Raw genomic sequence first — 22,060 nt, forward strand, 5'->3', positions numbered from 1 at the left:
TTTAATTCAGTTCATGGATTTCAAAGGAATCTTTTCTTTTTTAAAAAAAAGGGTAAATAGTGTCCATCAGTAACTGCTGTCTTTAAAAAGAAATATTTGCCTGAGAGCAAAACACAATGCTAAACATTTTTAAGTTTCCAATTTGTCTGTGCTGGCCAGGTAATATTAAAGCCAGCTTCCTGTATTCATAAGATTTAATTTAATACAGCCTTTGCTTCTGGTGTTCACTTTCTGTGAATAACTCCTGAAGGATACAAAGAATTGACACAGCAAAAATAATACTTGCAGCAAAGGACAGACTTAGAGCATCTAACAAATTTAAATGGGGAAGTGTCTCCCACTGGTAGTTCTAATGCTTTGAATTCTGGAAATATTATCAAGGCTGGCTCAAAGCTTTATTTTATCACAACCATGTCACAATGTGTTATGAGATATTTGCGTTATTTTTCATGTGGTAAATTGGAACTGTCCTATGTATGAAAGGATACTGTCCATCAAAACAAAATTTATGGAATTATTCTATATTTATTCTCTTATTTTCTGTTTGTATTTTATAAATGTTCACTTGTTTTGAAGGATCAAGAATACAGAGAAAGTTCATGAGGGCTATAGTGAGGCTATTAATGCTGTTAATGAAGTTATATAGAATAATTTTTTATTACTGACTAGCTGAAAAAAGTACTAAGAGGAAAACTAAGTACCAGTGTTCTGAAAAAATGTGCAGAGCTTACAAGCTGACTATTTTTGCAGTGCCACTAGACTTCTGAATTTATTTTTAATATCCTACCTGTTTTCATCATTCTCGGTCCTATTAGGTCAGTAAAGAGGGGAACATCTAGCCTGACAAGCTGGTCCTACTGGTAAAGTACCTGGGAGCAGTGGTTCTTCACATCATAGCTGTCTTTGGCATTGAGAAGGGGTGGTATTCTCAGGTTGTGGTCCTTATCTTTGGTATCTTGGCTTCAGCTAACGTTGCCTTAGAATATTTAAGATAGGTTTTGGCTTTTTTGCTGAGTCCAGCCAAGGGGGACCCTGAAGGAGTTCTTCCTCACATATGGGTTTCTTAGGTTAGATTGAATTTCCTTAACATCAAAAGCCTTTTAGGCTGCCCCAAGGCTTCCAAGACAATCACAAGACATTGGCTGCTGTGACACAGAGCCTAGAGAAGCCCCTTGCTTTCCTGGGTCAGCAGGTGGAGCAGCCACAGGGTACGCTCTCTATACACTCTGTTTAGAAGACAGCTCTCCTTTCCGTTTAAGTGGAGTCTGTTGGACAGTGCTCTCTAGGATGACAGTGCTATTGCTCGTTTTCTTTAATATGAAGCTGCCCACAGACAGTAAATAGTTACCAGAATCTTCTGGTGCATTTAGGGGAAGGGGTAGGGCATGGGGGGGTGAAGAGAGATGTTTAGACACAGTCCACTCTTCATATTGATTACTTATGCTTCCACTGCTACATGTTGATCCACTTTGTTGTATAGTTGAATAGGGTCTTATCATGTCTCATATTTTATTTAACTTGGTGTGCTTTACTTACCGTGTTGTCTTAACCTGCTAACTTCAGAAATATTTATAAAGGAGATGTGGTTGTGTCGTTTTAGCAACAGTATTCTAAAGATGAGGTAAAAACTGATGTGCACATTGAGACACTGTCTTTTATTTAATCAGCTGGCATAATTGGGAAAGGTAGACAAATTTTCAGGCACACCAGCCTTCCTCGGGTCTGAAACAGAATTAGCAGACTTCAGAGCTAAACACAAAATGAAAACAACTGCTCAGGTATGTACCGGGTAAACTACCTCTAAAAGAAAAGGCAGTTAGTATGTGTACAGTAGAGAAAGCTGGTAAGGCAGTTATCTCTCTAAGTGAAAGAAAGAAGCAATAATTTATAGCCTGTGGAACATGGAAAGGTTAGCGGAGGGGAAAGGAAATGATATTGTGCCATGAAATCAATATCTCTACTGAATCCATGCTTTTTAGTGACCAGCAAGTTTAAAATGTTAGCTCCAGGCTTGTCTTTGGAAGGCATTTTGGAGATCTTTAAAGATCAGGACTGAGAGATCAGAGGTGGCATGGTTGTGAAAAGCGTTCTTTGTACAAAATGGGGATATTATGTTTGTGTCAAAAGTCTATCACAGAGCTGAATCTCAGAAATATTTTCCCACAGGATGAACATTTGAGGTTAAAAAGGATCTTTTAGGTCAGATGTATGTTTGCTTTTGTCTGCAGTACAGCAGATAGTGTAATGTATCTTGTTAAACGGGATTTACTCTTGCTAAGTCTATTGACATCTCCCTTTCATCTGTGAGATAGCTGTACCTAAGTGCTACTGCTGGTGTGTTCAAATCCTGAAGTCTATATTTAGTTTTTATTGACTCATCTCTGAAATTCCCACATGTTGTTCTTAAAACCTGAGTCAATCTACTACAGTGTGACAGTACCTCACAAGTGGGCAGGAGACTCCTAGAGCGTACACCACTGCCCCAGATGTGAAATGTCCTGGTGTGCTCTCCCCACTCCGGAAAGAATGTTTTGATAAGAATAAGGTTTTCTCAACCTCTGGAAATCATCTTGCAGTTGCCACCGTACGTGACAAACCTGGCGTTTTCTCGTTCTGCGAGGTTCCCTTCTCGCCCTGTGTCTGTTTCCATTGCCTCTCATTAAGCTTAACCCCTTAGAGCCTGGAGAAATGCCAATAAATGGGACCTTCTTGCTACTCAGGTGAGTCCTGGGCTCTTCTCCCTTTCAGAAGCCCCATTGCTATGGTGGCAGCTCTGCTGTCACCTCACCTTTTCTGACCCCATACGTGCAATGAACAGTGGGAGAAACTGAGCCACGGCACCCCATGCCTGTGACATCAGGTGAGTGACCTGAAGCTAATGACATTAGGGTTGGGTACCAGTTAGTGGAAGATCTGGATACCTTTTCCTCACCAGCACTGCTTCAGGAGGGAGCTGTCAGGAAGGTGGGATGACAATTCTCTTATTTCTTCTTTTCGTCTCCCTGGGAATCTTCTTGGCCTGTACTATTATTCAAGAAGGTGTGCTCACCTTAAAGTAATATCTTCTCTTTGACAGCAGCCAGCCCGGGGTGTTTCACAGGGATGCATAAAACTCTGAGGGTAGATATTTCAGTGTGTTTCTGTCAGTGCCACATGGGACGGGTGTTATACTGAGACAACAGCCAAGGAACAGCGGTAGGGTATTTCCCCAAGCAATGGTGAAACGAGACTACTGAAGTAATTAAAAGGTTGGTTTACTACCCTGGTGACCCCTGGAGAGTCTATTGCCATTTTCATGTTAAATAAGGCACAATTAGGTCTGACATATTGTCTGTCTTTAGAGCTCCTACCTGAGCTGATGACAGGGAACAAATTAATCCCAGTTGGATCCAGTTTAATTAAACCATCTCAAAGGTGTTGCGTTGCTTTGGATGTTTTGATTTTGTTATTATTTTTGTTTATTGCAAAAGCATACTATTCTTGGTCTGCCTTTTGCCAGAAATAGGATCATTCAGTCAAAGTTTATATTCCTAAATAAGAGACTGTGATACTTTAATTGAACAGTATTACTGCGTATAGATGGTATAACTGAGGCTGGTAGAGATATTTCCACACTAGATTTGTGAACATTTTCAGTCAGACCCTTACTGCCTGTTCCTCAGGAAACTGAGCTTGTGATAAGAATGCCACACATGGAGTATTTCTTGTTCCTTTATTCTGGATTTTTTGTGACCATACCTGATTATTCTTCCATTACTACATAACTAGTGTTATCAGCTATTCTTTAATAAGTTAGATTGAAAGTACAAAATTATTTTATTGAAATATTTTATACAGTTTTGCAAGGACGGAAAGCTTAATAATGAAATAATCACTTTGGCACACTCATATGGGTTAATAATTCAACAGTGTATTAGTTATGCCCATGTTAAAAGAATTCCTTTTCTTTCATGTACCAGAAAAGCCATACTCTGGTGTCCTGATTTTAGCTGGGGTAGAGTTAATTTCCTTTCTAGTAGCTGGTATAGTGTTATGTTTTAGATTTAGTATGAGAAGAATGTTGATAACACTGATGTTTTCAGGTGCTGCTCAGTAATGTTTAGTCTGAAGTCAAGGATTTTTCAGCTTCTGATGCCCAGCCAACAAGAAGGCTGGAGGGGCACAAGCAGTTTGGAGGGGACACAGCCAGGACACCTGACCTAAAGTGGCCAACGGTGTATTCCATACCATGTGACGTCATGCCCAGTATATAAACTAGGGGGAGTTGGCCTGGCAGGGGGATTGCTGCTCAGGGAGTAACTGGGCATCAGTCTGTGAGTGGTGAGCAATTGCATTGTGCATCATTTACTTTGTATATTCCAATTCTATTATTATTATTATTATCATCATCATCATCATTATTATCATTATTATTATTATTATTGTCATTTTATTATCATTATAATTTTCTTCCTTTCTGTCTTATTAAACTATCTTTATCCCAACCTGCGAGTTTTATTTTTTTTTTCCCCAATTCTCTCCCCCATCTCACTGGGTGGGGGAGAAGTGAGTGAGCAGCTGTGTGGTGCTTAATTGTTGGCTGGGGTTAAACCACAACACTGGCCAACCTGGTACCTTCAGATTTACCCATGTCTTGGTATTTATATGGTTCTTATAGGGCCTGTGGTTACTATAGTGCCTTATATGGTTACTGTAGTGCCTTTCAGTGCCTTGAAATCAAGACCGCGTGTTACTTTGATAAAACTCAAGTGGTTTTGTTTCCATTTTATAGACTGAAAAGTGAGAAATGACAAACCTGTATTTCTGAGGTGGCCCAGCCCCTGCCTGTGGATTCTTACCAGATCTACCAGCTTTGATGTTTGGACCACTCTTGATGCTACAGGACAAAAAAGTTGAAACAGCTTTTTATTTTACTTAACCCTACTTACGTGTTGGAGATGCACGGCAGGTGTCCTCACAGTGTGTATGAGGTAAGTTACTAGCTTGCTGGTCAAGGCAATGGCAGAACTTCACCAGCTCTGAAGGCACCGGTTCCCTCCTCAGGCTGAGGAAGATTTTGGAGAGGTACGTAAGCAGTTTCCTTAATTCTGCTTGCAGAGTTTTCCCAGGGGCTGTTGACACTCTGTAGTCTGCCTTTCCTCATTCAGACTTGGAGCTACGCAAGGGTTGACTCTTCCAGTTCGTTTTGTTTTGGTTTTCTTAAATCACAGTATTTCACAACTAAATTTGGTTTGGAAGTGCAAAAAAAGGTGAGGCTGAATTAGTAAAACAAGTCCAAACATATTGTTTGACTAGAAACAGTGTTTCACTCTGTATTAAAGTTCTAAGGTTTAGTTTACGTTGTTTATCCTATTTTCCAAAAAATATCATTTGACCTCTGTAACAAAATTGAAAAATATTATTTTTAAACACAAAATTACCAACCATAGCACTTCTTTCAAAACAATGATTTTAAAATTGGGGTTTTTCTTTAATTTTTCTCCCCCCATTTATCCTGTTTGGAAAATATTCTTTGGAATTTACTTAAATTCATGTAACATTTTGGTCTGCTCAAACCTGCATATTTTGGAAGGTTTTATTTGCCAGAAATACTTCACTCCATTCAAATTGCATGCGTCTGGATAATCTTTTTCTTTGGCCCAGTCTGAACCCAGTAAGTGAATTGCTTTACCTCTTTTGGTACTAGTGATGAAAAAAGTGATAGTAATAACGAATACCTCTGTGATGGGAGGGCAATGGCCAATTTCTACAGCCAGTGTACCATGTTTTTCTGAAGCTGTCATCTGGATGCAACTGATCTCTAGCTCCATCTGTGCTGTTTCTTTCAAGCTGTTCAGTAGATTCTTCACAGCCCTGTGCTTTCTCTCTTGTTGTGGTCCCATCACTGTAACTTAATAAATCCTCTCTCCCTGCACAAAACCAGATGATGAGTAACTTTTAGATGCTGCTTCCAACTTACACATTTTCTCCTGGTTTTGAATTTTTTTTTTTTTTTCTGAATTTGACAGGTTTTCAGCTCCAGTAGAAGGTAAGTATTTAATGAGGGCAGTATAGCTCAGTCTTTATTTTTCTGCACTTTCCCACCTCTTTGTCCTCCATTCTGATTTTCTGTTTCAAAAATGAAGTCACTTTCACAACTTCTTTGTAATATATCCTGTCCACCCCTTGCTCTCCAGCATTTCCAGGAATTCATGCTGCTTTCTTAATTGACCTGTCATTTACAGACAGTATCTGTAACTCTTGGGTGGATACTTGGTAGCCATTCTGAATTCTGATGAACAAAGCAGAAAATTTCAAATCTGCAATGCTTTGGAGACTATGAGCTGTCTGCAGGCAAGACGCAATTATTTCTATTCAGGCTGGTTACTAAGCTGTCCTTGCTCACCAAATATACATAGGGAACTAGGTATTTCGAGTGTGACTTGAATTTGGTCAGCTCAATCTACTATATCAATGCTACAGCTAAATTAATCTTTTCACATAGGCAGCTACAATTTGAGATAAATTGAAATTGTATTAGTCAAGGGCAAGATGTCATCATAAAATCCTGGCCTACTTCATTGCTTAATTAGTTTTATAAATATTTATTTTTACAAAATAAAGACAATGGTATTGAAGATCTTAGTCCTTTTTCACTCCCATGAAGTCGTAATCAAGCTTATCTCTCGTGAGAACAACTGTCTGTTTTCTTTCCTCCTTCTCATGTATACTCACTTCTTCAACTCAAGGCTTATAAGCAGATCATTCTAAATGACTATGGAATTTAAAAGCAGATATGTATGTGGGTGTAATTGCTTCTCAGAAGCTGAGATAATGCTGTTTACTAACAACATTTATGTCATTTCTACTTGGTACACATCTGTGACAAATTTTCTGCCAAAATTATATTATTTTTATGTTAATGTTGCCTGTAGCATCCACAGCTATAGTATTCCTTGCCTGAGCTTCAATAGTAGAGCTGAAAGAGTTAACGAGTTTGGTTGCAGACCCAGTGAATTTACTAAAAGCAAAGCTGAATGAAGAATCAACATCATTTCCCTGACATTCCTTCTTCATAGTCATTGCACATGATCTGTTAATAATAACCTTTGGTAGAGCTCTACTGGAATACTCATTATTTGTCCTTCTCTCTACCCTCAACAAAAATACGGTAATATCTGTGCAAAGAGCAACATGCACAAGTTCAGGGGAGTCACAGCTTGCTACCCATTGGAGGCCCTCAAGAAATCACTTGCTAGTGTTCAGGTATTCCCATTTAAAGGATCATCATAACGCTATAAGGAGTGCCTTGCTATTAAACAAGTACCCAGGAGTCACCCTTAACTCAGGTCAAGCTCAGATGAATGCAAATAGGAGTTTGTTTACAATGTCCAGAATAGAAAGCATCATTTAAAATATTGGCAAAAGATGCGTATGGTGTAAATAGGAAGCTGTTCTGCTAATCTGCTCATGCTAAAACCAAACAAAAAAGTCCCCTTCTATATTAGCCAAGCTGCTCATACTGCTTTTTGGCTCAAATGCTGGGGAAGGCACTATTTTCCTGTGTGCTCATGAGAACCAGTAGGTGCAGGACCTTCCAAGTCAGTTGCGTTAGACTTTTTATCTAGTTCCCTGGAGTCCCTTGGGTTTCCACTTACATTCAAATCTGCCTCTCCTTTCCTTCCCCATTAAGTATGCACTAATCTGATAAAGAAAGAATCTAGCCCTTTTTTCCAGGAAAAGATTACTGAACCCCTACCCCCTTTGGAAAGACTAATATAACTTTTGACAGATCAGGTGCCATCTCCTAAACATGACTGCCTCTATTAAACTCATTAAGGGCACAATACCTTCCCCTGGCTCCCCCACTCTCACAGCCTCTGAGCAAGTACATTTCACTGTGAAATGTCTCAGGCCATTGAACATTGTGGTTTATTATCAACTACTAAATGGACAGACATATCCCAGGCAAACAATAGCCATTAAATGAGCATGTGCCTTCCATTACTGGTTGTTGATTTAGAACAGATACTCTGTTAATCAGCCATTTCAGAATGACAGTCAGTGGGTTTCAGGCAGACAGACTTACAGCTGAGGGAAACCATAACTGAGGCTTTCATGCAGAAGGAGTTATAATGCCAAAAGACAACTGTTGAGAGAACTTTGGTGGTCTTAAATTGCTCTGTCTTCCCTTCATTAGGAGGTTGGTCAACATACAGAATTGGAGCATCACAGCAACCTTCTCAGATTTACACAGCTGTAGAGACCGTTAATGCAACGCCCCATTTGACTGCCTGTGACTTCAGGGTCCTCTTCACTCCACAAAAGTGGAATCATATTGACTTACAAAAACATAAATAAAAATGATCATTCCAGCGACGCATGCTCTTGAAGAAGTCAACAAAGTGAAACACCGGTCTCACCTTCATGCTAAACCCTGAAAGATTTCCAGGATCTCCTCTGAAGTCTTGGTTCTAGCTGTGACCCTGCTCATGTCTGCTTTGTAGAAAAATACCTCTAGCAGAAGATGATTTCACTGTAATCCCTAAATCAAAACAAACTGGGAAATACACTGCTGTTTGTGTCAATGTCTAACGTTACACAGCCTCGGTGAGTGCACGACGTTATTTTGCATGCTGGCACTTGTAATGGATCAGACTACAGAACAATTACCTTTACTATAAAATTGTGTCTTCTTTTATAGTGTCTTCAGTTTTAATGAAGATCAGCTGTGACAAAGCTACATGGAGTAATGGAATAGAAATCACTTTTTGAAAACAAAAAGGTTTTTAAAAAGTCACAAAGGGACTGGAGAAGCCATGAGTGCATTTTCTACCTTAACATTTTGGCATTCCTCTGTGGAACCTTCTGCTGTCAGCAGGGAATGAAAAATTGCAGTTGACATCTACACCTGGCATTTGTCTCCATTAATGGTTAATGCAGGGACTGTGTTCTCTTGGCTTAGTCTCCACCTGTCAGCTACTCTTTAGGAGAAAAGAGAGCAGGGAGAAACCAAATAGGTTTAGGCTTCCTTATTTTGAACCAGCTTTCCAGTGAAATCTATAGGCAGGGGCCAAATCTGCATCCTTAAGGAAACGATTACATTGTGGCCCTGCTTGTCTCATCTCCTTCAGATCTGCTCTTCCATCCATTTATCTGTTATGGAAATTTTCTGCCTGTCTTCTCATTTCAGGAGCTAGAAATCAATTTTTTAAATTTGGCCCATCCTTCGAAGATTATGGAAAGCCTGTGGCATAGGTGTATTTTGAAATAGAGAACACACGTCTGTGTCTCTGAGACAGAAAGGAAAATGCTGCTGAAAGCTGGAGCCTGAAGATGCTTCCATTTGCTACAGGAACAACAGCTCCTTGGCAGAGACTTAATGAAGCAGTAAAGATGGAAGGTGGTTCCTCTACGTGTTGTTTCACCCTCAGAGGAACATCCCACAGGCTGACGGCTGTGGGCCTGGTGTGGATGTAATTGGTCTCAGATTCCCTGTCTCCTCCTAACCCAGAGATGCTCGATTACATCCGCAGGGATCACCTGTGGCACAATCATGTTCAAGACCTTTGTCCTGAAAGCTGGCGTCTTTTTTTCTTGCATCGAGCAGGAACGACTGCAACTTATGAAGGCAAAGCAAAAGTATCACGCCAGCTAGCTTTTAAACTCATTGATGTTAGAGATTATCCATGTTATTTTTTGGCATGTTAGGTGCACAGACTCTATGTCTACTTATTGTAGCTCCCAGGAGTACTCCGCAGCTTCTAGATTTGGATGCACGCTACGGCAGTAACCCAGCTCTGTAGTTTTTTGACAATCATCCCCACCATACAAAGGAAACCTGGGCCCAGTTCTTCCAAGGGAGCTGGGGCACGCTCTGGTCCTCTTCCATGGCTGAGACTTATGGTTGTCCAATGAAAGGTGATAGTTTGCTTTTCCACCGTGGCAAGTTAAAATATCTTTGAAAGACAGCACAGAACACAATAAAAGAAATAACAAGACTAAAGTCTGGGCCAACGCTGTTGCTGAGCAGAAAGGCAAAAGAGTTGTTATAGCAACAGATGAAGGAGGATTTTTTTAACAAGTGCAAGCACCTGAACCTTAGAAAGCTAATGTAGCTGTAATTGAGAAAGTCTAAATGGTACCTTTCAGGCTGACGTGCGTTTGCTGTGCTTGCGCGTCGAGCTGACCAAACCTGAGTGCCTGTATTATTGCCGTCACAGGCCCAAGCTTTTAAGACCTGTTGAGGATCCAAGAGTACATCGGTCCAGCCCGTAGACTGCTTTAATCAGAATATGCGGGTCTTAGATTAGAGCTGTTTGCACAATGCTCTGGAGCACGCGCAGACCAAGCTTGCATCTGCCCACAAGGTACTGTTGCAGGCATGCCCTGACTGCATTTACTTTGGGGAAATATTTCTCTCTTGTTTTGCTGTCATTAGCAGTGCTCCAAAGATGAGAGTGATCTAAAGCAGAGCGTCAGCTGCTATTTGTCACCGTGCCATCTCTCACCCGGCACGGGGCAAGTCTAACCCACTCTGTAATAACTAAACATCAGCCCCCTGAGCCCGGATTTGCTCTAGCATTCCTGCCCCTAGTAAAGCTCAAATAGTAGTTATTACACGAGTAGGAGTTTTTTCCAGCACACACAAAACCAGGGGAAGGGATTAGAAACAGCCACAAACAAGGCGTAGATAAATACACGTACCGCTAAAAGCCAATCAGTTATTTGACCTCAGGTTCATATTTCTGTAAACATGTATCTTGGCAACGTATCATTCAGTTTCTCAATACGATGTAATGCAAGCCCTTCCTCATTTATCTCAGCTGTCTTGTTGTGTTATGTTACAAATGATTACAGTTAATTCTGTGTTTAATTGCGCTTAGCATAATTTATTTGCTATCCAGTGATTTTAACTGTTGGACATAACAAAATATGGTTGTTTTTTCTTCTGCTTCCTTCTGCTTCTCATTTGTGGATGCTGAAAGCAGCTGGACCTGTTCCATGTGAATGGAAATAATTACGAGCATGTACAACAAATTCATTAATCTCAAGAAGGCATCTTGTGTGGAGCTATTCCTGGAGTATTCTTCATGAATTGTCTTCCTCTTTCCTGCCCCTCCAAAATTACTTCCTTTTAATTTTCCATCACAAACCTGTTTTCTGTGAACCCATCTCCTTCCTCTTACCATTGGGGATTGGAAGTAAAATGTGTTTCAACTAAAATTGGCAATAATGACATGTTTCTTAAACCAATGCGCCTGTCCCAGATGTTCTGGAGGGAAGGAAAGCTCTGAGTCTTTCAAGGGCGATTGGAGCACTGGGACTGTTTCACACAATGGGAGCCCAAAAGACAGCAATTTTGTTCCACGTCATTGCCCCTTACTTTTTAAATACATTTATCCTGGGTTCCAAATGCAGAGCAGTCTGGACCCATGCATTTTATTTTGTGGAATTTAATAGTCTGAAAATAATCCATGTTTCTTCCGCTATACCCACTTTCATTTTCTTCTTGGTTTTGCTTTTTAATCCCTGTGAGCAATTTGCCAGTCCTTTAAACAGACTATCAGTAAACCTGTTCCACTGGTGCCTAAAGGTACTGCTTGCCCTTAAAGTCACTGTCTGACGAGGGACAGTCTGTTCAAATCTTATTCTCCAAAGTTCCCAAAGTGCTTGAGTGGGAGAAGTCCACACATAAAACCAAGCCCAGACCACCGTGCTGAAGCCAGGCAGGGACTGTGCTGTGTGTGCCGTGATGGCTTTCAGAGAGGATAGCAACGACGCAGCCAGCATGGCAACAGATGCGTACATATTTCATTACATACATATTAGCGTACATCTTTCAAGAGGTTGGTTATCCATGCCCTTTCAAGTCTGAGCACAGGGACTTGTGTGCATAACCCTATGGTACAGTTAATGAACTTTCTGAGACACGTAGATGAAAACTGCTCCTCTGTCTCAAAATCAAAGCCGATAAGGCCTGCATCGTTTCCTTTTAAATACAGCTGGGTTTGATCATATCAGGGAATATTTCCAGCTTACCCATATTCAATTTGTGTTACTTCTATTTCTTATTTACCACAAATACACTCATCTATGTGAAAAATGAGGCCAGCATTTGATCAGCACTTAATGGAAGCCTTTGAGGATCTCTCAGCTATTGTTCACTGTTATCTGTCAGCAGAATAATGACAAAGTAGAAGAGAGTGCATGCATTGTATCTAATGTGATTAGTCTTCTAATGCTGGGGATGTAGGGAAGAACACAGTCAGCAGGTAAAATATACCTCTGGGTAAATACATGAAGAGTGCAAGGCTAGTCTGAAATACAAACCCCACAGAAAATCAGTAGTTTCTTCAGTTGTAGGTTGTGTTTTTATGTATGTAGAGTACTAGTTTACCTTGGGGAAGAGCTGCAGTGAGATTGCATGGAGGTGAAGTGTTGGGAGGAGGAATGCAAGAAAGTTTGGTATTGTAAGTCATTATTGAATCTTTACACTAATTAGATTTTGCAAAGGTACAGTTCAGGCAGTAATCAGAATTATGAGAGGTCAATGACAGTAGAAATTCAAGAATGTGTTTATCTTATAATGCACTGTAGGCCTATCTGCACCACTGAAAAAATGCTGCCAATGCAAATGAACTCAGTTAAGAGCTGAGTTATATCTGCTACTCAGCATCAAAGTGAAATTTTGTGTTTCATCTGAATTCTGAGTTCTTGCCCATCTTCCTGTGAAGGGTTTGATGGTGGAATATGATTCAGCAATGTGCTCTCGCAGCCCAGAAAGCCAGTCACATCCTGGGCTGCACCAAGAGAAGTGCGGCTAGTTGGTCAAGGGAGGTGATTCCGCCCCTCTGCTCTGCTCTGGTGAGACCCCACCTGCAGTCCTGCATCCAGCTCTGGGGTCCTCAGCATAAGAAAGACATGGACCTGCTCGAGTGGGTCCAGAGGAGGGCCACGAAGATGATCAGGGGCTGGAGTAACTCCCCTATGAGGATAGGCTGAGGGAGTTGGGGTTGCTTAGCCTGGAGAAGAGAAGGCTCCAGGGAGACCTTATAGCAGCCTTCCAGCACCTAAAGGGGGCCTACAGGAAAGCCAGAGAGGGACTTTTTACAAGGGCAGGTAGTGATAGGACACAGGGTAATGGCTTTAAACTGAAAGAGGGTAGGTTTAGATTAGATGTAAGGAAGAAGTTCTTCACTTTGAGGGTGATGAGGCACTGGAACAGGTTGCCCCGAGAGGTTGTGGATGCCCCATCCCTGGCAGTGTTCAAGGCCAGGTTGGATGGGGCTTTGAGCAACCTGGTCTAGTGGAAGGTGTCCCTGCCCATGGCAGGGAGATTGGAACTAGGTGATCTTTAAGGTCCCTTCCAACCCAAATCATTCCATGATTCTATGAACATAGAGCCTTCTGTTCACTTTTGTGAATAGGCTTCAGATCTACATGCTGAACCTAATTGATTGTCAGTGCTTTCACGTGCATGCCTGGGAACTGGATTTCTTGATCCAGGAGATCCATTCCAGGTTCATATGAGTCAAAAAAATCCCATAATCCACTATCTGCATATGCAGATTGATCTTCACGTCTTCTGTTTCCCAGAGGATAGTTCTTGTATTTGCAAATTGTCACTATAACTAGGGCTGATCAGGAACTTCTCAATTTTTTAATTACTATAAATTGCTGATAAGAGTTGTTTTTAAAACCTCACTAACTTTTTTTCCTGGAAAACTCCAGTATTAGTGCTATTGGTAAAGAATTATCAGTCCATAATGGAATTTTCGCTTGAAAAAGAGACGGGCACAATAGTAGGTGTAGCCCAGGAAATCAGCAGTCTTTAAATAAGTTTGGTAGACAGGGGCTTCACTCTCTGTTCTAAGTATTGCTAGTGACTGGCCTGGGTACCTGTATACAGACTATTCTGAGCTGTGGATGCACATAATCCTCATCCCTCTTAATGCTCCCCATCAAACTGAAAAGCTGTGCAAATTCTTAGGTTCATATGAATTAAAAACCCTTTGCAGCTTAGAAACATTTGTGGATGAAAAAATTTTTGTTGGGAAGAAAACTTCAGCTGCTCTTTCCTGACCTAAAATCATATCACTGCTTACAGCATGCCACTGCAATATTATTTTAAACTGAAAACTTGTTTATGAATTGAGTAGTTTTTCTAGTGTCATGGTCCTTAATATACCCCAATTTTGGAACTATGGAACTAGCTTACTCCACACCTTCAAAAACACATGCACAAAATTTAAGAATTGTGTTCTCAACATTTTGAACTTTTCTGGTGTTTTTTATGAGGAGGGCTCACTGCAAGTTCATAAATAAGTTTCATAGTAACACTTGAGTTCTTCATCCAATATTCTGTATTTTCGACCTAATCCAAAGAGCAGATCTGATTCATAGAGAACAGAGTTGTGTTGACATTAATTTCTAAATCAAACCTGAAGATGGCAAACTGCATGTGTGTATAGGTTCACACCAGGAATTAGGGCAATAGCCTATCTTGTAGATGGTCCCTGGCCAAATATAATTTTCTTTAAAATGTCCTTTCTCTCCCTAACTGTGATGTCTTTGGTTAGGTAATATATTGCAAGTGAGAAAAAAAAAATCGGCTACTTCAGTAGAGACACACATTAATTTAATGGCTGTTATTGTATATTTCCATATCAGCAAAGTATAATCTGCATTATTTTTCTAGTGTTGTAACTTTTTCTAATATCTTTTCCAGTTCATTGGCATTTCCAAGGTGAAAATCTCAGCTGTTTTCTGTTATAGTCTCCCACCTAGGAAGAAGATTTAAGATCAGCCGTATCAGCAGTTTGTTGCTGGCATCGAGATTATACTTTCTTCATCGTCCCTGTCTATGCTAATGCCTCTTTCTGTTCCCTGCCACAACTCTGCTCATGAACCAGCCAAGCAAAACTAAAGCTTCTAGGCTTACTAGCAACAGGATTCTTCCAGGTAAAGGAGTATGTGTATCAAAACAGTCCTGTTACCAGCAAAAATCTTACTGACCAATTATTGACACCTTTGCACAAATTTGGTTATGTCAGGGTTTTGCACTAAATCTGACACAGAATGAGAAAGCCATGTAAAAAAAAAAGGGTAAGTAACTGCTCACGTGAATGTAGCAAACTTCATTGTGGTTCTTCACTGAATTTAGACTTTATGACTTGAGAGCATAGAACTTCATACTGTCCTAATTAGGATGCCAAGGGAAAGAAATTATTTAGATCTTTGTTTAGTATTCTGTAGAAGTGGTAAGTCCTACAAGAGTGTCAGGTAGATCCATGGACCTCTCCAGGGAAGGAGGAGAGCTAAAGAAGCATGACAATAATTTAATGTGTACAAATACTGGACAGGAATAGTTATATCTAATGAAAATGCTGCTGTTGTGGTAGGCACTGTTTTAATTTTGCTCCAGTTGCGGGTCATATTTCCTGTATTTTCCCCTTTTGTGGGTGTCTTCTGTGGAGTTGTAAATGTATAATTAATGCAGCATAGCAATGTGCACTAGCCATATTATTAAAATTTAACGTGGCATTAGCTTTCAAAAAGGAGTAACAAGTTGAAGCGAAAGCTGTAAAAAAGTGAGTTTCTGTGAGGAGTTCCATCATACAAAGCATTGAAATTTATCTCAATATTATTTTATTAGAGCTTTTTAATTAATATGGCAGATAAGCAGGACTGGCCATTATCTTTGCAGAACATTTGTATTAATACTGTCATGCAATTTGCAATGATTACTACAGAATATTCTGTCCCTGTTAAGAGCTTAGTTTAAGCTGATATGCAAAAGCCAGTCTTCTGCAGGGCAGAAGGGTTCTCATTCTCTTTCACTGGACTCCCAAGTCACAGTCATTTTTCTCAATTGAACCAGTCTTCCCTTTAGCAATATGGCCAAAGAAAACATAGAATCCCTCCCTGAGTACGCCAGTACTGGCAAGTTCTGAACGCATGCGTGGTAGGCAGAAAATTAGTCACCTTTTTTGTTTTAAAGCAATCCTGCTATTTATAGAATGCAAGACGAGATCATTTTGTAATCCAAAACTATGTTTTCAATTACTTACTAGATACTTTTTTGAGTTGGTTGTTTTTGGGGTTGGGGTTTTTTTTGTTTAGATACACAATACAAAGCCCAGCAATTTATTTCCAAGTGCAGCTTTGATAGTTTACTTCATAGTGGGATATTTGTAGCTATAATAAGGAATGAAAAGAAGAAAAAAAGAGTTCACATACCATATATTCTAGCTTAGCTATCATCTTCAAACAAATTAAAAAGTCAAGCACTAACACTGGATTTGAATTAGAAGTAGCAACAGTCTTCTCACAATGCTACAGAACTCACCGAAGCCCTTTGTGTACTGTTCCTGGTTTGGATTGATATGCAGATTTAAATATTTCAGGCAGGAGTGATTTTTTTAGTGAATAAACTAACCAAATAATTTTTTATGGATATCTTATGTCCTACATGGTTCTGTAGTTTTTCTGTGGGAGATCCCGTGTCTGTATTCAGAACACATATAATGAAACAATAAGAAATTCAGGGATTGTAGGAGCACCACAAGAAATAATACCCATTTCAGCTTGTAATGAGTTTTTTAAAGAACTGCTGAGAAGATTTCAAATATCTATATTGGCTGCAAACAAGTTTTTGTCCTTGAATTATCTTGACTTCATTCAATTCAGGACAGTTCAATGTTTGCATTATAACTTCACAGCACTCAGAATCAGACGCAGAAAAGGGTCGTTAAGATCCATTGCATTCCCTCTCCTTCGCTGGTCAAGGCAGTATTGTTCCCTAAATTATATTTTTCTGTTGTTTGCCTGGCCTGGATAAAGATTTATTAGGCTGATGTTAAAAAAGGAACAGCTACAGGAAATAAGCCACGCAGCATGAAGATGAGAAGGCTTCAGATTTTGGAAGCTGATAGATTTGGGTCCTGGTACTCATGTCAAAATACGGCATGAGTATCTTAAAATACATGGGGGTGACTCCTACCAGTAAGTGTAGAATTGTCAGTAAGTATGTCCACTTGTGTCTTCCGTGCATGAAAATATAAGTAGCTTATGAGACAATCAAGTTTATGACCTTAAGAAGCTGCACTTGTGTGCTGTGAGGAATGAACAATTTTGGGGGATGCTGATACAAAAGTAAGAGAATACTAGGTTGAACTCCTAGGTGCATCTGTTCGGTTTTTTTCCTTTGAACTCTGAGTCTTAGATCCTATTCAGACAGTTGGAAAAAATCCAAGAAGTACTTCTTGTAATTTTAAAAGTAAAATAGACTGTAGTTTTTATGTGTAAACTTGTAAGATTTACTTTTCGTCTGCTGAATAAAGGGAAAGGCTTTATCAGAGGGGGAAGTTAGGAACTGTACAGCCAACAATAGAATGCTGGAAAATTGGATTTGTGCAACTGAAGATGCCATTACTTGCTAATTGTAGTGCAATTATTAACAAAATAATAAATATGAGGATAATTTAGCATTTACCAAAAAAACCCCTAATGTGATAAGTGGTTTGCTCAAATATTTATTTTAAAAAGCATTTGTACAGCTCTTTCTGGTCACAGTCTGGGGGTCACAGAAATAATTTGCAGGCCAATGTGAAAATGTCACAGTTGAGAAAAAAAACGAGATAACATGGAAGTTGCAGATTTTGGTGGTGTTAGATGGTTTACCACGAGGTTTGACCCAAACAGGTTGGATAGTTGCTGGTAAGAGTGTCTTTGCCTAAAATTCCCTTCTTTCAGTGTGTTTTTTAATATTATTATGTTAAATTGTAGTAGCTGGTTTTGAAATATTAGGAAGTCTCCACAGTGCCCTCCAAGCTTTTAAAGCCAGAGCTCCTTCAATGAAATGTTAACTACTGGCATCTCCTTTCATGTAAGCATGTTACTTTATAGTCTCATCTTGTCTTTAAAGACTTTTTCTCCCTGATTTATGCAGCCTTTGTCTTCCTCTCCCTTGTTAATCAAGTGCCCCTGTAGATCTTCACGGTCATCTTTTAGTCCTTTGATAAGCACTAGAAAAGGGAAAAGACTTAAAATACTATCTAAAGCATCACTGATGGCACATGAGGCAGGGCTGCCCATGGTTGAGAGCTACAGTCTCTCATCAAAACCTCAGGGAAAGCTCTCCATAGCTGAAACCCTTCTTTATAACCGAAGCAGATACAAACAGCAAACTGCAGCTTAGTGGGTTATCATGCTTCAAGTTCTCTATGCCAGCTATGCTGAAGTAACTGTCCTTGTGCTCACACACAGCATATGTGAGGTAGTGCTGCTTATGCTGAGCTTTTATCACCTGGAGAATCCTGGGTGCCTGTTTGCCGAGTTCCTTTGTTTTGCTTTTTCTTGACAGAGAGATTGGCTTCCCAGAAGAGGATTCACACCAGTCTGTTAGCTCAGTGCACCCCTCCATATGGCCAGGCATTCCTCACTGTTTACAAAAAGTTGCCACAAATGAGTTGATGGGCTCATCCATTTCCTCTGAAACGCTGCGGAGAAGAGAAGCCCTCGCCCAGGTAGAACAGACACGAGATACAGCCCCGTGATGCACAGCTTCTGGGGAAGGGGCAGGGGCAAAGGGTGAAATGCAACCTTGAAAAAGAGGTATTGTCACAAACCAGAGCTCTATATGGGCTGCTATGAAGAAAATTAACTCCATCCCAGCTAGACCCAGTACACACACTAGGAATGCTCAGTTCACAAAGAAAAGAAATAAATAGCTCATTCCCCCTGACCCTATCTGCAGCCAGCCTTACAAACATCCCTGTGAGATCACCAAAACCCACCTGCCAGTTTTCTCCAGCATGTACAGCTGGACCTCTTCTTCAGGCCAAATTCTGCCCTAATTGGTGACACCTGTACAAACACACTTGGCAGTGGGGTTTGGGTGGGACTGATTTCCTCCTGATGTTTACTTAGGGCCATGAGTGGCCAAGTAGCAACAGCATCCTTCCCTCTGCAATGTGGCCTCAGTTAATTGGCAATCCAGAAAAAAAATACGGGAGAAATTTGTAGTCATGGCAGTCTGCTACTATGATGGTTAACAGGGCATGGATCTGCACAGTAAAAATAACAATCTTAAAGCAGCTCTTCAGAGAGGCAACATACTTGGGATCATTTTTTTTCCCCTTTTTTCTCTGTCTCCACAGGATGCCTTATGTGGAAAAGCATAAAAATACTAAGCGCATGTAAATTTGTGAGCTGAAATTCTCCGGTTGCAGTTAGACATATAAGCCAAACCTGAAAATAAACCATTTAAAAAATAAATCCTGTAGGGAAGACAAAACAAATGTAGAGCAGCCACTGTCAGAGCAAATACTTTGCCTGTTATTCATATACTTGTACACCTGATATTTCCTGTGGGTTTCAGTCAGGCCTGCCCTCCACATGTGGCTACTCTCCAACAGTCTTCAGTGTAAAGGACCAGAGAGATAAGCTACATAACATGAGCACAGCTGGCTGTGTGTGGAAGGATGCTCCATATTTTTTCTTCCCCAACATTTGAAAGGTAGCATGGACTAGTTAATACCCTGGAGCTCTTCCTTCAATATTAACTATTACTCAGCTTAAAAAAGAACATTTCTGACTAGAAAAAAAGGGTCATGAAGACCATTCTTGGGTCCAATGGCTTACAATGAGCTTTTTTCTTGTTGTTTGAATATTTTAAGCTATCAGTACAGCATCAGTAGCTTCAGTACACTTCAAGCTGATCTCAGTTCCACTGTTTTCTGTAACTCTAGAGGTGGTCTTTGCACAGAGCAGGTCGAGAAATGCTAGTCACAGGGTTAATCCTGTTTTCATATGCTCCAATGTGACCATTGCAGGGGAATTAAGCAAGGCTGGAGGGACTGCAAACCAAGACCAGGTGACGATTCATCTCCCTTGCCTCTTTCCTGCTTTTGTCTCATGCTTTACAGCTCTTCAGCTGTGTCAAAGCATCTTCCTAAATTCTCCAAAGCCAAGGGTAAGCCTGCATCAAGAATGGTATTGCTTCACTTTCATCACCTGTAGCTTTATTATACAGATGCATCTAAACAAATATTGCTGAAGTCATACCCTTGATAAGTCACAGCTGAGGGAAATGCCTCTTTTTGCCTGCAGTGGACTTGTGTCTGTTTCTGCAAAGATCCTCAGAGCTGAGGAACAGATGTAAGGGCTGGATGGAAGGTCAAGGGTGAAGTGACTTATCAGAAGAAACAAAACACCATGAGTCAGAGTCTGGAATGTGCATGGGATGTGAATAATTTGAGGTTAGTTTTCTGTATGCTCCTCTGCTGTTGCTTGAGACCACCTTTCTGTGAGGTGCTGTGAAGAGAGTTTGCTGTTTTTCTGGGATGGGAACGTGGTTTGTTGGAGGAATTATGTATCAGAAGTTTCTACTGTGACAGCAGAGAGGCAGGGTGGGGGGAAGAAGTTCTTTGAGTTTGGTTTTGGTTTTTTTCCTTTGATCAACTGGTCCCTTCAAAACAGTATGGGCTGATTTATTTGTCTGAACTATGTCATTGGTATTCTATTTATCTACAGAGAAAGTGCAGCTGAAGCTGCCACAGGTATAAGAAATGCTTTTCTATTTTAAGCACCTGCCCATCAAGTGTCTTACCATAAATTCATTTCAAGTAGAGAGATCACTAAGTGACACCTTTTCATCACTATCAAATTAGATTTGGGCAAAGGATGTTGACATAAGACTCATTGACTTTGCCATCACTCCTAAATTACAGACCTTTCCTATCTCTGCACATGATTTAAGGAAATACAGTTGTGCCCTCAAATATGAAATGGTTTGTTGGGGTTTTTTTTTAAAGAAATAATTTAAGGCTTGGATATCAGCTGCTCTTTCTTCTCTCTGTGAGCAACCTGCTTATCAACAGGAGGAAATACTTAAAATGGCTTTTGCAGGATAGAGATACTGGTCTATGGTGTCTTTTATAACTGTTTTTTAAAAAGGCTGGTAAGCCTGACTAGGGTATCAATGAGCAATTAGTGCAGTGCAGGCTTCTTTTTTCACCTCAGACATTAGCTTTTGACAAAGTGATGATGGGACTGTACGTAAATAACACTTGAATTGCAGAAGAAACACCATCGTTTCCTAAACAGGGCATGGGGAATGCAAATGGCAGTCTAGGATAATAAGCAAGTGTTAGCTAATTAAATTTTACCTGTGCATGGTATATTCTGACTCTTGTACGTGTTGTAGGTAGAAGACTAGACATGGGTGAGTTGCTTAAGATTAAAATAAAAGATAGACCCAATATAGTAGCTCTCTTCTTCAAACTCAATTAAAAGTAGTTACCATTTTTTAAAAACTTTTCAAAGGCAGGGAATGGCAAGATTACACTTTTGCATGTTCTTACAAGTTCCTTTTTCTCTTGGCATGCAAGCAAGTTGCCAGTCATCGTAGAAAATGTTTTGGCAGTACCTTTCTGACATCTCTGTGTGGGAGGTGTAAGAAGAAATAGGGAGTTTGCTCTGTGCCTTAACCATTCTTTCAAAAAGTGATTTTTGAGCTGGAGTTGCTTTCTGGGAGCTAAGCAATGGGGGTTGTCAGAGATTTCCAAAGAAGGGAATTGCTAGAGTTAGAAAATGGCCTTCTTAAAAAAATTAATTATTTATTATTTTTACTACTGGAGCAGTAGCCTGACGTGAACAGACTTGCATGCTGTGTATGACCCCTCTTCCACCAAACTCCAGCCTCCTGGGACCCAAGTTCAGCACCTCCGATGCCTTCAGAGAGGCTTTCCTGACTTGTGCGTGGGTCCTTGGAGCCCTTTGGGTGGGGGACAGCAGGGAAGCCAGGAACAGAAAGCAGGAGTGATGCCCCCAGCGCAGTTTTCTCTCCCACAATGATACCTAAAAGCCCTGGTGAGCTAGGTTCCTTTACACTTTCCGTTTCTTCTGCCTTCATCCTGCCAGGAAGGCAGATATTTCCAGCAGTGGCCACGGCCAGGTGTGTAATCCCAGAGCATGGCCCGAGCCCTGTTTTTGGGTAAAGGCTAGAGTCTCCTCCCTGATGTCTTTTCAGCAGACTTGCCTCCCCCCATTAATCCTACTTAAGGTAGGAAGCAGC

This window comes from Buteo buteo, chromosome 8 (genome assembly GCF_964188355.1).
Source record: "Buteo buteo chromosome 8, bButBut1.hap1.1, whole genome shotgun sequence".
Classification (NCBI taxonomy): domain Eukaryota; kingdom Metazoa; phylum Chordata; class Aves; order Accipitriformes; family Accipitridae; genus Buteo; species Buteo buteo.